We start from the raw sequence: 17,495 nt of genomic DNA, 5'->3' as shown, positions 1-17,495 counted from the left end.
AACGCTCAAGTTGATCCTAATGTAATGAGGTAGAATTGTTGTTACTAGTGCAACATATAGTTTCTCCAGTGTTAAAACCAGCATTTTGTGGGATTTCCCTTATATGAATAAATATCAAGAATAAATATATTTAAATAACACGAATCACAATTGAGATAGTTAGAACAGGTTAAAAATAGACTGTGCATAAATATATCTTGTTAAAGACACATATAAATACACAATAAATATCAATCCTTAAATATTAAATATTAAATATTAAATATTAAATGTTAAATACCAAAATATTTAAAACCATCAATTGATCATAATCTCGTGTACCCAATGTTGGATCACACAAAGTCTCACCAATCTGTGGACTGATAGCTAAATGAATTACACTAAGTTGAGTTAAGTCAACTGGACCAACAACTCTTTATGAGCGTACATTTCAGTTTGTAAGTTTGTTGAACCACTGTTGAAGCCCACCTACTAGATGACATATAATAGTGCAAGACTTAATACCCATAGTGTTGAGACCTATTTTGTCTTTTTTACTTAAAAACATATACTTAAAATAAGATATAAGTACATATAAAAACTTTTGTATTTGATTAAGGGCTAAAAAATACCTAAAAACACAGTGATAAAAACGAATGTGATTGAGAGAAAAGGAGAGGTAGATCTTTCAAAGGGAGGCAGCAATTGGACCTTTCACTTATGACTTTTAATTGAACATTAAATATGTCTTTGCCACAATACCCTCATGGTTGTGACTGTTAATGAAAGTTTGTGTTTTAGAGTGACTTAAAGATCTAGGCAAATGTTGTTGGATAGGACGGCAAGAAGGCTAAAGTATTCAGTAATTGTATAGATTGTAGATAGAAAACCTTATTATAGACTCGCATGGAACTCCTCCGAGCTATTGACTCCATTTGGATGTTTGCTATCTAAATTTAAGATGTAGTGCATTTCCAATAATCTGAGAGATTTTTCTCTGTCACCCCCTCTTTTGTTTCTAGTTACAGAATCAATGAAAAAATATTTGAGGTCTTTGGGGTTGCCTTCATGCTTTTCATGAAAATGCCGTGCTACCGGGTATGCTTGGTCTTTGTTCTTAATAGCTCGTAGATGTTGAAGTACCCTTTTGTGGCCTGGTAGTATAGTACTACCTATGTACCTTAAATTGCAGGGGCACTCTAAGACATAAACTACATAATCTGTCTTGCAGTTCAGGGCTTTGGTAATGACTTTGTCTGGACCGCCAAAAGGAGTGGAATAGCTCGATGTGGAAACGCCATGCTGATAGGCCTTGCAGGTCTTACATTTGAAAAAGCCAAATCGTTGGGCCAACCAAGATCCCTTGGCTGTGATTCCGCATGGGTCATTGTCAACAAGAGAATCCCTCATAGAAATCCCTTTACGGTAAGTCATCGAGGGTTTTTTTGGTACCTATGATAGGGTCCTGTTTGACAAGATGCCAATGTTTGTTGATGATTTTTCTCACTGACATATGGTGCTGATTGTAGTCCAAGATGAATCTAAAATCATCAACAGTATTGTCATGGACCCTGGACTGTATCCTCTTGGCTGGTGTCTTGTTATTATTAGGGAGGTTGACCTTGGTGAGAGCTTTGTCTAGGCATTTTTTTACTGTATCCTCCAGCCTTAAATCTGTTAATACATTCCTGTTGCGCCACTTTCAAGGCTTCTTGATGGCTGCAAATGTGCTTAATGCGTAAGAGCTCACCATAGGGGATGCTCTGTATAAGATGACTTGGGTGCGCGCTGCTTGCATGTAGGATGGTATTTCCCGCCGTGGGTTTCCTATGAAGTCTAGTTTCTAATTTGCCTTGTTCTACATACACTTCTACATCTAAAAAAACTATATTTGTTTTGCTGGTGTTGGATGTGAAGTGGAGATTGAGGTCATTATTATTAAGCGATTCAATAAATTCCAAAGCTCCCTCCTCAGTGCCTTGCCAAACCAAAAACAAATCATCAATGAATCTCAGCCAACATTTGATATTGCGTTCAAAAGTGTCAGAGTGTTTTACCATGAGGACCTGCTCCTCCCACCAGCCCATGTGTAAGCATGCATAGCTGGGGGAGAAGCTGGCCCCCATCGCTACGCCTCTCAGTTGTTGATACATGGTGTTCTGAAACATAAAAATGTTATTCATAAGACACAGTTCAACCATATTAACAAGCATTTTGTTGTGTTCTTCATACTGTGATCCCTTCTTCGCTAGATAGTATTTCATGGCCCGTAGTCCATCATTGTGTCTGATAGAAGTATACAGTGACGTCACATCGAGGGTAATTGGGAAGTATTCATTGTTCCATTTGAAGTTCTTAATTTTAGAAAGAAAGTCACCAGTGTCTTTAATATATGACCTTAAATTTTGAACATGATCTTGTAGGAAATAGTCAACATAAATAGAAGTGTTTTCAAAGATGCTGTTCCGGGCAGATATTATAGGTCGGCCATGAGGGCTGGTTTTGTTTTTGTGCACTTTTGGTATGAAGTATAGAATCGGGATTGTTGGATTGGATTTCCACAAGTATTTATATTCGTCTGACGTTAACAAGCCCTTTTCTCGCCAAGGTAATACGAAAAGATGTTTGCGAATATATATATTCACTGAAAAAACCATAGGTTTCACACACAGCAGCAGTGGATTGCAGTCGCGCGAGTTATAGTTAGCTGAACTAACTATAACGGGGGAATTTCAATGGTTTTGTACGAGTGAAATGTCCAGCTAACAATAACATGTGTGAAACCTATGTTTTTTTCAGTGAATTTGCAAGGTTTTTTAAATGCTAATTCCTAACTATAACGTGTGTGAAACCTATGGTTTTTTCAGTGAATTTGCAAGGTTTTTGAAATGCTTATTCCTAACTATAACGTGTGTGAAACCTATGGTATTTTTAGTGAATTTGTAAGGTTTTTTAAATGCTAATTTATGTATGTATTATTATATTTTGTACATATTTGTTTTACAATAAACTACCTATGTATATAGTTATAGATGAACTGTATCCTGTAATATGGAATGGCTCAGCTCTTTTTTTTTTATTTGGATAAAGTTGAACAGCATAGTTAACATCTTCTATAAACTTACAAACAGTTGAAAATGTTTTTTTTTTTTTAAGGGTTTTTCACCGCACAATATTTAAAAAAAAATTTTGGGACCTTAGGGGTCTTTCATGGTCCCCCTGAAAAGGCCTAGGGGGTCAGGGACTCTCTACCCTGCCCTCTTTTCACATTCTCCACTTGTGTTTTTAGCTCTCTTCTGCCTCTAAAACTCAAAATGGCGGCTGGGGGTGCGCACACCGTGCGCGCACCCCGCGATTTTTTGCAAAAAAATAAAATGTTTTTTTCAACCTTCGGGGTCCTTCAGGGACCCCCTGACAAAGGCTAGGGGGTCAGGAACTCTCTACCCTGCCCCCTTTTCACGTTCTCCACTTGTGTTTTTAGCTCTCTTCTGCCTCTAAAACTCAAAATGGCGGCTGGGGGGTGCGCGCACTGTGCGCGCACCCCGCGATTTTTTGAAAAAAAATCAAATGTTTTTTTCACCCTTCGGGGTCCTTCAGGGACCCCCTGACAAAGGCTAGGGGGTCAGGAACTCTCTACCCTGCCCCCTTTTCACCTTTTTCGCCAGTAGCTAATATATATATTATCTACTGGCGGTCGCCAGTAGATAGTTATAGTTAGGACCGAGTTCCATAGGAAATCTGAATATTCTATTTTGAATAACTTTGGCGCCGGTTGACTTATCTTCATGAAATTTTCAAAACTAATGGGGTGCTCCGCTCAAGCTCCTACTCTGAAAGTCTCGGGGTGATTCGTCAAGCGGGGGCTGAGAAAAAAGGGGGGTCCCAAAACGCGTTTTCCCCATGCATTTTCCCATAGGACCTTTAGTCGAAGGCACTATGTCAAATAAAAAAGACCCCCTTGGGTATCTTATATAGCATACATCAATTCACTCACATTCACTCACAAGAGCCAAGTATTAGCACCAATAGGAGTCCGGAAATGTAATATAGAGAAAATGATCAATATGTTTATTATTTGTGTCATAGAAACATTAAAAACATTAAAAACAATTTACCACAATGCACATGGGAGAGCAAAAAGATCTTCAGGGAAGTACATTGACAACAATATGTTTTTGTATCAAAGGCACTCAAAATGCATAAACCAAGATGGAAAAGTTCATAAGTGCATGTTCAGTAAGCATTTCAATTTTTTCTTGTGATTCCCCACCTTCTTCAGGCTAGCAAAATGCTTGTAACAAATCTCCCACAAAGACTATATCTATTTGAGGGTATGACGGAGGCTCAAAAAAATCACTCCTTAATCAGTAAAAACTTTCGACCACAGAGTATATCATACTGTGTTTCTCTGTGCTGGGGGAATCACAAGATACCACCGAAACGCGTCGCTCTTTTGTACAGACTTTTGGGAAGAATTTACACAACGATCTTGAACGACAAGAAAGTGTCAGGTTCACAAAGGCACTGGCAATATCTTTGGATTCAATTAAAAGAAAAAAATGAAATGCTTACTGAATATGCACTTATGAACTTTTCCATCTTGGTTTATGCATTTTGAGTGCCTTTGATACAAAAACATATCGTTGCCAATGTACTTCCCTGAAGATCTTTTTGCTCTCCCATGTGCTTTGTGGTAAATTGTTTTTAATGTTTTTAACGTTTCTATGACACAAATAATAAACATATTGATCATTTTCTCTATATTACATTTCTGGACTCCTATTGGTGCTAATACTTGGCTCTTGTGAGTGAATGTGAGTGAATTGATGTATGCTATATAAGATACCCAAGGGGGTCTTTTTCATTTGACATAGTGTCTTTGGTTGGTGTCTTGTTCCCCTTGGTGTAGTGGGACCCCTCTCGCTTATTTTTGGCCTTTAATCGAAGGTACAGCCCGAACGGCTGAACAGAATTACTTGAAATTTGGCAAAGAGGTAGTCCTCAGGTCAGGAATGTGCCTTTTGCATATACGGTGTCAATCTGTTCAGTAGTTCCTGAGAAAATTGCAGTTAAAAGTACATAAATATCTACATACGCGCACCGTGCGCGCACCAAATGTCCACGAGCCTAATTCTGATTGGTGGTTAGATGTCAATCAACATTCCAATCGGTCGAAATCAGGAAGTGTCGGACGCCATTTTGTGTGTGACAGTGAAAAAGAAAGGTGGAGAACGTGAAAAGGGGGTAGGGTAGAGAGTTCCTGACCCCCTAGCCTTTGTCAGGGGGTCCCTGAAGGACGCCGAAGGGTGAAAAAAACATTTTATTTTTTTTTAAAAAATCGCGGGATGCGCGCATGGTGCGCGCACCCCCAGCCGCCATTTTGAGTTTTAGAGGCAGAAGAGAGCTAAAAACACAAGTGGAGAACGTGAAAAGGGGGCAGGGTAGAGAGTCCCTGACCCCCTAGGCCTTCTCAGGGGGACCATGAAAGACCCCTAAGGTCCCCAAAAAAAATAAAAAATAAAAATATATTGCGCGGTGCGCGCACAGTGCGCGCACGGCGGCAAAAAATTCATTAAAAAATTTAATTAAAAATCAAGTTTAAGTGTTTAGATGTTGGTTGGCTCTAAAAAGAGCCGTTGTGTTCATTGAGTGTTTTTTTGTACCTACAAGTAAGTACCGATGCAGAGTCTAAAGTTCAAGAGGAAGACTCTGTTCCCTTCATCTGTGAAATGTACACCGTCTCCTCTATAAATGCCTTGCATGTTGTAACGCAAGTTGTTGTGGTATATAGAACCCATACCATGGTCTCTGAGGAAAGCAGAAACAGACTTATTGACGTGCTTTTTTGCTTTCTCAATCTGCGGACAATATTGGTTGGACCAGTTCCACTATTGCCTTTGGCATATATTAGAATATACAAAGGTAGTTTGTGGAAAAAGTGACATCAATTGCACAAAGGTGTCCTTAACAAGCATTTCCAGACCTACCCCAGTTAAAGTGCCTAGGTCATTTCCACCACAGTGCACAATTATAAGGTCAGGCTGTGGGAGATGTAGAAAGGATTTCACCAAAGGCATTAATTGGTGCCACTTTAACCCTCTCTGACCAATCCATTTAATGTCTACATTTGACAAAGCAAGGTCTTTAACAATACCTCTTTTTTCCACATACTTTTCACTCCAGTAGACATAGCTATGACCTACAATCCACACTGTGAACATCTTTCAAGGAGATCTGGAGGCACTCAGAAGGTGTCTTTCAGTAGAATGGCAATATGAAAAGAAAGATAGTTGTAAAATGGAGGCTTACATACTTTTTTTAATATAAAGAACTCATTGGCTGTTTCAGACCATTCAACACTAAAAACTAGGCTGTATGTTTAAATTTTTAAAAGCATGTTTTGTATTGGTTCAGAAAAATGTGTTCCCACAGAAGATTACTTTGGATATGCTGTTAGGTTTGAAAAGTCAAGCAACATTGTGTGCTGAAATTCTGACCTCTCTGCTCACACCAGTGATCCATGATCTGTTGCTATGGTAGCAGGCAGAAGTCATGTTGGGGGTAGCGATCATTTGGAAAGGGTTGAAATTTGCAACCAATAGAAATGTGTGTTTCCATTAAAAAAAATGTGGGAAGCAATGTGATTTGAAGTTAACATGTATATGTGTGAAAAAAGAGAGGGACATTTTGCCATTTAGTGGTTCTGGTGAGAGGAGTACAGCTCAGAGATTCTGGCTCTGATAATCTGCTGTGTGAGTGGCACATTTCTTTCTCAACTAACTACTTTTAAAGGTGAGTTATGAATTTGAGAGGGGATGTATGTGGTGTATTTTGATATAAATAATAGAAATTTGTTTCTTCTTTTAAAGTTGTGTTTTACATTTTATGTTTTGGAAGATATTTAACTGCCTTGAACTTGTAAGATATTATGGAGTATGTCTTCACCATAAGTTAAGGTGTACTGGTATCACCCAGGAATACTGTTTTGTGCCTAGAATCACATCATGAGTCTGTGTGCACACAGGAATTGTTGTCAGAGATTTAATTCTTGTTTCTCTTGTTCTGTAAGACTTGCACTCGTAGGAAAGGGGCAGCTTGTTTTCTTGAACTGTGATGGTTAGCATTCAGCACAAATCACTATCTCACAGACGAGAGGCAAATGCTAACACATTTGAAAACAACAGGGTAGATTTTTCTTGCAGTACTGTAATGAGTGAGGTAGTTCCTACATGTTCATAAGCCCAATTAACCCTTACCACATGTGCTCTTACATACATCTCTGCAGTCTTCATGCAGTTGTGCAAGCGTCCATGCCGATCTCTCTTGCACCTGACAATACACAGTCTCTAGAAACACACTATTAGCACACAGGCAGCTGTCTCAAGTAGCTGTTAGGACATGTGCTCTTTTCTGCCTCTCTAAACTATTAGGAAAATGTGTCAGGCTGTTACAGTAATTATCACTTGCTCTACCACAGTAGTAAATGTGCTTTGAAATTGCCAATCAAATATCGTTTTCTGCCTAGAATCACACCATGAGTCTGTGTGCACACAGGAATTGTTGTCAGAGATTTAATTTGTGTTGCTCTTGTTCTGTAAGACTTGCCCTCGTAGGAAAGGGGCAGCTTGTTTTCTTGAACTGTGATGGTTAGCATGCAGCACACATCACCATCTCACAGATGAGAGGCAAATGCTAACACATTTGAAAACAACAGGGTAGATTTTCCTTGCAGTACTGTAATAAGTGAGGTAGTTCCTACATGTTCATGAGCCAAATTAACCCTTACCACATGTGCTCTTTCATACATCTCTGCAGTCTTCATGCAGTTGTGCAAGCGTCCATGCAGATCTCTCTTGCACCTGACAATACACAGTCTCCAGAAACATACTCTTAGCACACAGGCAGCTGCTTCTCCTGCATTCCCATGCTTACTATTCAGCACTGTGTGGTATTTCAGATAGCAGTGTGTAACGCTAACACATTCAACATCACCAAGGCTCATTTCCTTTGCTCTAGTCTAATCAATCACCCAGGTTCCACATGCTCATGGTCTCAAGTAGCTGTTGGGACATGTGCTCTTTTCTGCCTCTCTAAACTTTAAGGAAAATGTGTCAGGCTGTTACAGTAATTATCACTTGCTCTACCACAGTAGTAAATGTGCTTTGAAATTGCCAATCAAATATCGTTTTCTGCCTAGAATCACACCATGAGTCTGTCTGCACACAGGAATTGTTGTCAGAGATTTAATTTGTGTTGCTCTTGTTCTGTAAGACTTGCACTCGTAGGAAAGGGGCAGCTCATATGATAGGATTTGAAAAGCTCAAAAAATATATAGTAATATATTTAAATTACATAAAGGTATTATTTTTTAGTTTCCTTTAGGTATTGCTGAACAACACTGAAATAAATTAACCATGCCTATAAAATCAAGAAAGAGAAAAGAACAGCAAAAACATCTATATTTGAAGATAACTGGACAACAAAAATTAGTTGAAGAACCTCATGTTGGAAAAAAGAAAAAGTCTTCTGGTAAGCAAACTAAGGATTTTTTTAAAAATATCCTCAAACATAGAAAAAATGTACAAAGTTTATCCACTGCAAATAGTGATTCAAGAAGAAAACAACAAGACAATAGAAAGAAAATACTAAATGCTAATGTACAATCAGAAGCAAGGAAGAATAACTTTAAAGGAAAAACTGAATTTCAAAACATTCGTAAAAAAATGTTTCAGAGAAGAGTGGTGTTCAATTTGCTAAAGGATGTGAAAAAATATAGGAAGAAAGCAATATTTTATAAGAAAAAGAAACATATTGAATCAATTGTTGCAAAGGCTTTGGAATTAAAAAGAAAACTATTCATTTTAATTTTGAACAGGATCCGTACATTGGATAAATTAGTCAATGTAATGAAGTCAAAAAGCAAAAGGAAAAGAGTAGTGAAAAAAAATAACTTTTGTAATGTGTTCTTAGGAGAATGGAAGCATAGTTCAAGCACTGAACCATTTTTTAATGAAGAGAGTTATCTTCAAAGTAATAGTTTGCTTCATGCAGTTGACACTAGTGGTCGAACTTATGAAGTTAAAGATGGTTGTGTAATGGAAAAGGAGAAAATGGTTCCAAGAAATGAGGAAGAAGTGTTTAGCTGATGAGGTTATGGGGAAACGGCCTAAAGCCCCAGTGTACACTTGGAATTGTAGTACTATTTGTACTGTACGACAAGAATCTATTGATAAATTATGTGACTTTCTAAGAGAATATAGTAAAAAAAGTGTTAAACAGAAGATTAAGGTGCTTCAAAGACTAGATCCATGCAGAGTGAGAAAGAATACTGGTTTGCAAGGACATTCTCTGGCTTGTCTTTCTAGGAAAGTTTGTCAAAGTGTTTTTCACCATTTTAGGATGCTGGCAGTTCATCATACTGAAATGAGAAAGTTTGTGAGAAGATTGTATTTTGCTAAAAGTCCAGCACTAAAGTTAAATGAGTTGAATAGTGCTCTGTTGCGTGGATCTGTATCAGATGTAGAGAAGGTTAATGATGATATTCAGTTTTGTTACTTTGGTCCAGAACAAGAAAGTGCAGGAAATTACACAGTTATTGAAGAAAATGTGGAAGAGAATGTAGAACCCACTGTTAGTAAAAATTTTGAAGATCAAATGACAAAATGTACTATCATCTCTAATGAAAGACCAAATATTACTTGTATTTGTTGCCGGAGAAGCCATTATAAAACTCAAACAAGGAATGTTGATCTCTATAAAAAAGTGAAAAAGAAAATAATTATGAGTGGAAGGATTTTGCTACATATTTGTTTCTGGAAAATTGTTTTGATTTGGGTGAAGATCAGCGTATTTGTAAATACTGTTATAATAAATTAGAAGAAAATAAAATGCCAGCTAGAGCTGTACATAATACTTTAGAATTGGTTGATATTCCTGCAGAACTTAGTGATTTAAATACGTATGAGTCTATACTCATTCAATGTGTCCATCCGTTTAAGACTATAGTTCGTATGGAGCCCAAAACAGGTAAATTACCTCCTTCAGATTTACAAAGAGGTTTAAAAGGAAGAGTTGTCTATTTGCCATTAGATTTGAAAAAAAATATTGAAACAATTGATGCAGATAGTTTGGAAACTAAACCATTAGTTATTCTGGTTAATGGTGTACCTACAAAGAATAAGAAAATTTGGCAGGAGCTAGTAGATGTACGAAAAGTACAAGGAGCAAATTTATATTTGAAAAGAAATAATAAGTACTATGAATCAATTTATTATTATTATTATTATCTAGTAGTTTATAGAGACAATTTATATGGATGAAGATGACAATTTATATGGATGAAGATGAAGAAGTTTTACTAGCAGACACAGGAATACCAACTGGGCAAATTGAAAAAGTGGATAAGTCAAAAGAAGAAGAAATGTATGAACATTTCAGCATACATCCTCTTCATTGTAAAGAAGTTATGGGAAACACTATTGATCTGTTTCAGAGGAAAAAAGCAAAAGGAACTCCCGTGAGTGTATGGGAGGAGAACTTGGAAGCTCGTTGTTTTCCCCAGCTGTTTCCTACAGGAAAAGGTGGACGATATGATGAACGTCCAGTACAGATTCCTGCTTCTGAGTATCGGACTACAAGATTATATGCAGAAGATCCAAGATTTCGTCAAAGTATTCCTTATTTGTTCCATCTTTTATTTGAAAGTGACTTGTCTGCACTATCTTATGCAGTAAATCACATTTTAAAAACTGGATTACATCTACATAATGTGTCTGCAAACGATTTTATGAACAAAGTGCAACAGCGAGATGATCATTTGGAATCTCAATTGATTAATCTGATGGCTTGTCAGCGTGGAACTAATGAATATTCGTACCGACGCCATGGAGAATTGAAATGTATGTTACGGAATTTAGGAACTCCTACATGGTTCCTTACCCTAAGCTGTGCTGAGTACGCTTGGGATGATTTACTGGATTTTCTTCAAGAGGCAAATTCAAATATTGAAAACATCCAATACAAGACAGCAGGAGAATTGTGCTCATTGGATCCGGTTAATGTTTGCAGATATTTCAATCATAGATTTGAGGCTATGATGTCCTTCATCTGCAATTAAAAAAATCCACCTCTTGGAGAAGTTGTGGATTTCTTCTGGAGAAAAGAGTACCAAGCAAGAGGTGCTCCTCATATTCATATGCTGTTGTGGATCAAGGATGCCCCACAATTTGGAACAGATTCTGATAATGCAGTTTTATATTTCATTGGTGAATATGCAACATGTGCTATACCTAAAAGCACAGAAGAAAAAAACTTAAAAGAGCAAGTTTTACGTTTCCAAAGTCATCGGTGTGGAAAATACTGTCGACGAAAGTACAAGAGTAAAGATAAATTCTACACAAAATGTCGATTTGGATTTCCACGACCTGTTCTTTCAAAAGGAAGAGTAAACAGTTTTATGTCAGCTGTGCGACATACCATTACAAGAAAATCTCCGAAAAATACCTACAACCTAAGAAGAAAAGAAGAGTCAAAATATATAAATGACTACAACCCAGTCATTTTATCCATGTGGAATGCTAACATGGATATTCAGTATGTAGCTGACAATTCTATTGCTGTTGCTCGGTATGTCACATCTTACATCACTAAATCTGAGAAAACGGAATTGAAAGAAATGTGGGAAGAGATTTCTCACGAGAAGACTGTCAGTAAAAAGCTATACAGTTTCAGTTTAAAGATGTTATCGCATCGACAAATTGGGTCATACGAATGCTCAGATAGGTACTCCAAATCCAGAAGAATAATTTGGGTAAGTTTAGGCCTTGCAGGAATGCGAAATCGGGTACTCAAATCTATTCGAGAAATTGAATATTTAGCAGAGAACGAACCAGAACGTACAGACATTTTGAAAACAAATATGTTGGACACATATTACCCAAATAGAAGTCATCATCTTGAGAACATGTGTCTCTATGAAGTGCTGCAGAACTACATTTTTACACGGAATGCCACAGAAGACATCAACAATGGAAAATATAAAGTCATTCGTGAGGAAGGATGTTTGGTGAAACAAACAAAAGGAAGTTTGATTAATCACAGGAAGCTGAGTTGCGACACTACTGACAAAAAGGAATTTTACTACTTAGCACTTTTACAGCTGTTTAAACCATGGTGTTCAGAGGATGAATTACTTGGAGATTTTCAGAGCTATTAAGATTCCTTTAATGCATGTAAAGATAGCATAGAATGCAGTACTTTCACAAATTATGTACAAATGTTAAATGAAGAAATTGAACAAGAAGCTACAATTGCAGCTGAAGTAGCTAGAGACAGTTCTCAAGACAGTCAAAGTTCTGGTACCCTCAGTCAAGATCCCCTAGGACAACCAATCGTAGAAAATGAAGCTGCAATAGCCATGACTGAAGTGGAAACAGCTATGAATCAAGCTCAGGTAGATTTAATAGACTTACCAAATTTGGAACAACAACTGAATGATGAACAACAACAAATTTATGAAGAAGTCACAAAACAAATTGATCATAGATTACTACATGAAAATAAAGAGTGCTCATGCACATCATTTGAACCAATCAGAATGTATGTAAGTGGACAAGCTGGAACTGGAAAAAGTTTCTTAATTAAAGTAATTAGAAGCTACCTATAGAAAAAAACTGATACAACTTTGTTTTGTGTTGTTACTGCTCCAACTGGGTTAGCAGCATATAACATAAAAAGAATTACCTTACATCGTTTGCTAATGTTACCAGTAGAGCATGAGAACAAAATAGAATACCACAAGCTAACAGGAGAAGCATGTTTTGAAGTTTCAAGAGTGTTGAAGAAAATGAAAGTTCTCATTATTGAACAGGTAAGCATGGTATCAAACTTAATGCTTGCCTTTGTGCATTTAAGAATGCAGCAAATTCTAAAGACAGACTATGATGTGTTATTTGGAGGAAAACATGTTATAGTTTTTGGGGATCTACTGCAGCTCTCTCCAGTTAAAGGACAACCAGTATTTAATACTCTTGCACATGAAGACACGAAAAAGTAATTAGGAAGTATAGGTAATGTGAATATTTGGTCATACTTTGAGTACAAAGAACTCATTACCAATATGCGGCAAGCAAATGATGATTATTATGCAAGTATTCTCAAAGATATCAGAATTGAACTACTCACAGAACATGGCAGAAAAGCTTTACAGAGTCGATTGCTATGTAATTTGTTTCCAACAGAACAAATAGTTCCAGAGAAAATATACAAGAAAATTGCAGAAAAAAATACTGTAATCTGCTTAATGCCAACACTACATGAGTGCTCTATATTCAATGAAGAACTTTTGAAATTGGAAAATGAAGAGATTATGAAAATGGAAGCCGTGGATAAAATACAGCATGAAGGAATAACTATTATATTGACAGGCAAATTGAAAACTAAATTGTATTCTCTAGAGAAAAACATATTGAAAACAGCTGGTTTAGAAAAGAATCTTTATGTATGTATGAACTGTCGAGTAATTTTAAGATGTAATTTGAATGTAGAAAAAGGTTTAGTGAATGGAGCTATGGGTAAAGTTGTGGGTTTTATTAATTACCAGAAAAAAGATGGAATTGAATTTTTAAAAATAAAATTTGATCAGATTGAAGAGGTTAAAGACATTAGTCGTTGTTCAGTTCGTTTTTTGCTTGTGAAAGACTTATATGTACGTAGGAAGCAGTTTCCGTTTTCTCTAGCATATGCTGTAACTATTCACAAATCTCAAGGATTAACTGTAGATAGTGCTTTTGTAAACATTGGATCTAGTGTGTTTAAAGAAGGTATGGCATATGTTGCTTTGTCACAAATGAAAAAATTATCTGGTTTATTCATGATAGACTTTGATGACTCAAAAGTTAGTGCTGATGCAAATTGTGTAAAGGAGTATAATAGATTAAGAACAAGCTATGCTCCTCATTTAGGTCAGTATCCTGTGTTTGAAAAACGTGTTGTTTGTCGGAAAAGGAGAATTGAGAATATCTGTAATGAGGATGTACAGAAGAGAAAACAAAAAGAGAGTGATGTGATTGCAAGCAAAAAGAAAAAGGACAATGTTGAAGAGGTTCTTGGTTGTCATTTTGAAAATAGCTCTGGTGTCAACTGCTACGCTAATGTAGTGCTGAATGTTGTATTTTATCTTGAAAGTTTGCAAGAGCAGATAATACTAAATCATGAAAAAAGATTTTGTTCTCTGCTGAGTTTCCTTTATGAGAAGTTGAGTAATGATAAAACTAAAATAGAAAGTGCTTCTGATGTTAGAAATCTTTTAGATGTATGTTCTGGATGTACACAGTTTACACAAAATGTAAAGCAAGATGCACAGGATTTCTTAATGTTTATGCTTATGGTACTGGAAGATGAAGGGGTAGAAATAGAACATATGTTTGGTCTCTCTTATAAATGGGAACATTGTTGTGAAAACTGTATGAACACATGCAGCACTAATGTTGATTCTGAAAGGTTCATACATTTAACATTACCAGAGAGTAAATCAGTGACTTTTAGTAAATTAGTTAAAGATGCAAATCACAACATGGAATGTTCTCAATGTAAATCAGAAATGTTATCAACATTATTTTTAAAGAAATATGGACAGTATATAATTTTAATGATGCAACGTTGTAGAGCTGATGGAACAAAATTGGACACTTTAATAAAGAAGTTTGTAGGAAATCAATTATCAATATCAGGAAAGACTTTTGTTGCAGTTGCAATAATTTTCCATGATGGACCTTCTATAACTTCTGGTCATTACACAGTTTATCTAAAATGTGAAAAAGGCTGGACACTGTGTAATGATTCTCAATTGATTTTCAAGCAACGTTTGCCTGCAGAATTACCAAATTCCTACTTAATTTTTCTAAAACCAAAATTTTAGATACAAATTGCAGCATCTGAAGAAACCATTATTTCGATTTTATAGGATTACCATTGGATATTTCACCTAAAAAGGATTTAAAAATTACCATTTGGCCTCATGGAAAGGTAAATGTTTCTATTGTGGACTTCTTTGACAGATGTTATTTTGGTGTATGTGCTGAAGCAACAAGATTTACAGACGTTATTTATTGCAAAAAGTTATTGTTCTTAGAAGATATTTTTAATATATATGTTACATTTATATCAAGGTATGTTTTACTGAGGATAGATTCAGGGCTTTTTTAAACAATCTTTCAGATTGTCTATTTTTTTGCCCGCTGTTAAGTGATGAATACAATTGATATCACTATTTTCAGTGAAATTCAATATATTCTGAAACCAGCAAAAAAAGGGCAAAAAATTACTTTGTTAAATATGAAAATATGTGTTCTGTATTCTAAAATGTATTGTTAAATATTACTACTTTTTTTCTTTTTTTCAGATCTAGAAAGAACATTTAGGAAATTGAATCCATTTTTCTTGTAATTAAAAAAACCCATTTATTTCTAATTAAGTTATTTTGTTGGTCAGATAAGTTTAAAATATCTGTATTTCTCACCCCTTCACTTTCATGCTCCCTTTTCTTCACTTCTCCTCACTCTGCTTTTCTCATTCCCCTTCCCTCTCTCTTCTTCCTTTACTGCTCTTTTGTAACTCCCTCACTCCTTCTCTACTACTCCCCTAGGTTTACTGCCTCCATCACTATTTTTTCAACCATGTTTCTCTCCCTGTCTCCATATGTCCCAGCCATTCTAGCTGCCTTACTCCTTCTCAGTTCGTTGCTCTCTATCTCTGTTTCTGTCTCTCTCCCTTTGTCTGTCTTACCCTTAATTTCCTTAACATCTCTGTTTCTACCACTCCTCCTCTCTCCATCACTCATTTTCCATCTATGTTAAGTTTTTTAACCTTCTCTGTCATTCTCCTTCCCTCACCTTCCCTAACTGTCACTATCCTTTACTCATAGTCACTCCTATTCTCATACTTCACTTCCTCCTGTCTGTATCTCACACCCCTTCACCTTTTCGCATTCTTTCTTTCACTCTCCCTCACTCTCCTTTGCTCATTGAAATCCTGACTCCCTTTCTCTCACTCCAGTTTCCTAAATCCCTCCATCCCCTCACTCCCCATCACTCCACTTCCCTTTTTTTCAATCCCTTTACCCTGCTGTACTTCATCCGCTTCATCTGTTACTCCCTTTTCCTATCTCCGTCCCTTACTCCCCTTTTCTCACTCCCCCTCCATCACTCTCCATTACTCACTGCCATTCCCTTACTCATTCACTCTTCTTACCTGTATCCTCTACCCTTAGTCCTTTTGTTGCAGTCAGTCTTTCACTTCCCTTTCATGACTGATCATACTTTCCTTTTCTCACTCATTCTGTCTGTCCTTTCCTCCTCTTCACTCAGTCATTTCAAGCATTTCAATCATTCATGTATACACTACACATTCATTCAATAAAATTACAACACAGTATATTAGGAATATAGCTCTTCTTGGAGAAGTGAAGTGAGTTCCGAAAATAACTGTTTGTTTTTTTGTTTTGTATTTTTTTTTAAGTTTTTTAACAATTTTGTATTTTTTTTTATTTTTTTAGAGCACCAAAAAAAACTGGTAATGAAAAACTGTTCAACAGGAACAAAAACAATAAATGAAAAAAATTATGGGCTGGAGCATGTGTGCTGCTGTATTTTGTTTTCGATCAAGTTAATACTGCTCTCAGCGTAGCACAGAACAGCATTGCACACATTACAATGTATGTGCACCTTCTGGAAAAGTGGGCGGATGTCCAGTGACCTGGTACACGGAGAATCTGCGGCCGCAGATAATGTGCTTGGCTGAGCAGGTGGAGGGTTGTCTCTTAGGGCTCTAATTGACTCTCGAGCATAAGGTACAGGATGCACTGTCTTGAAGTGTCTCAACATTGAATAAATACTAAACGAGTATTTCTTGGTGGGATGTCCTCTGTATAACACACTTCCACAAATAGTGCATGTCACCTTCGGGGCATTGACCTTCTTTTGGCCCTCTGGAAAGGTGAAGAATTTCCAGATAAAAGAGTCTTTTTGTTTGGTCTACCTTGGTGGTACCACAAAGGTCTCCTCCTCACTCCCTGAAGTAGACTGCTGTTCTGCCATTTTCAAGTAAAATTGTACTAGAATAGCTGTTCAGCTCCTTGTCCCAGGAAATAAGAAGAAATAGTGACGGGAGTAGGTGTGGTATTTGAAGATTCTGGAACAGAAACTACTATGAAACAATGAAAAGTGTTGTTTTGTAATCACATGACTTGCTGTGCGCGCACGGTGCTCGCACGTATGTGCACACGGTGCACGCACGCATCAGAAATTAATTACTTTTAACCCGATTTCTAAAACATGAAAAGGAGGCAGAGAAGACACTCCCTGACCCCCTAGACCTTCTCGGGGGTCCCTAAAGGACCTCGTAAATCAAAAAAAACATTTTGTTTAATAAAAAGAATTGCCGGTGCGCGCACCATGCGCGCACCGGCAATTAAAAAAAAAAAAACATTTTAAACTGTTTATAAGTTTATAGAAGATATT

Source organism: Triturus cristatus, chromosome 8 (assembly GCF_964204655.1).
Source record: "Triturus cristatus chromosome 8, aTriCri1.1, whole genome shotgun sequence".
Taxonomy (NCBI): Eukaryota; Metazoa; Chordata; class Amphibia; order Caudata; family Salamandridae; genus Triturus; species Triturus cristatus.
This window is presented reverse-complemented; position numbering follows the sequence as displayed.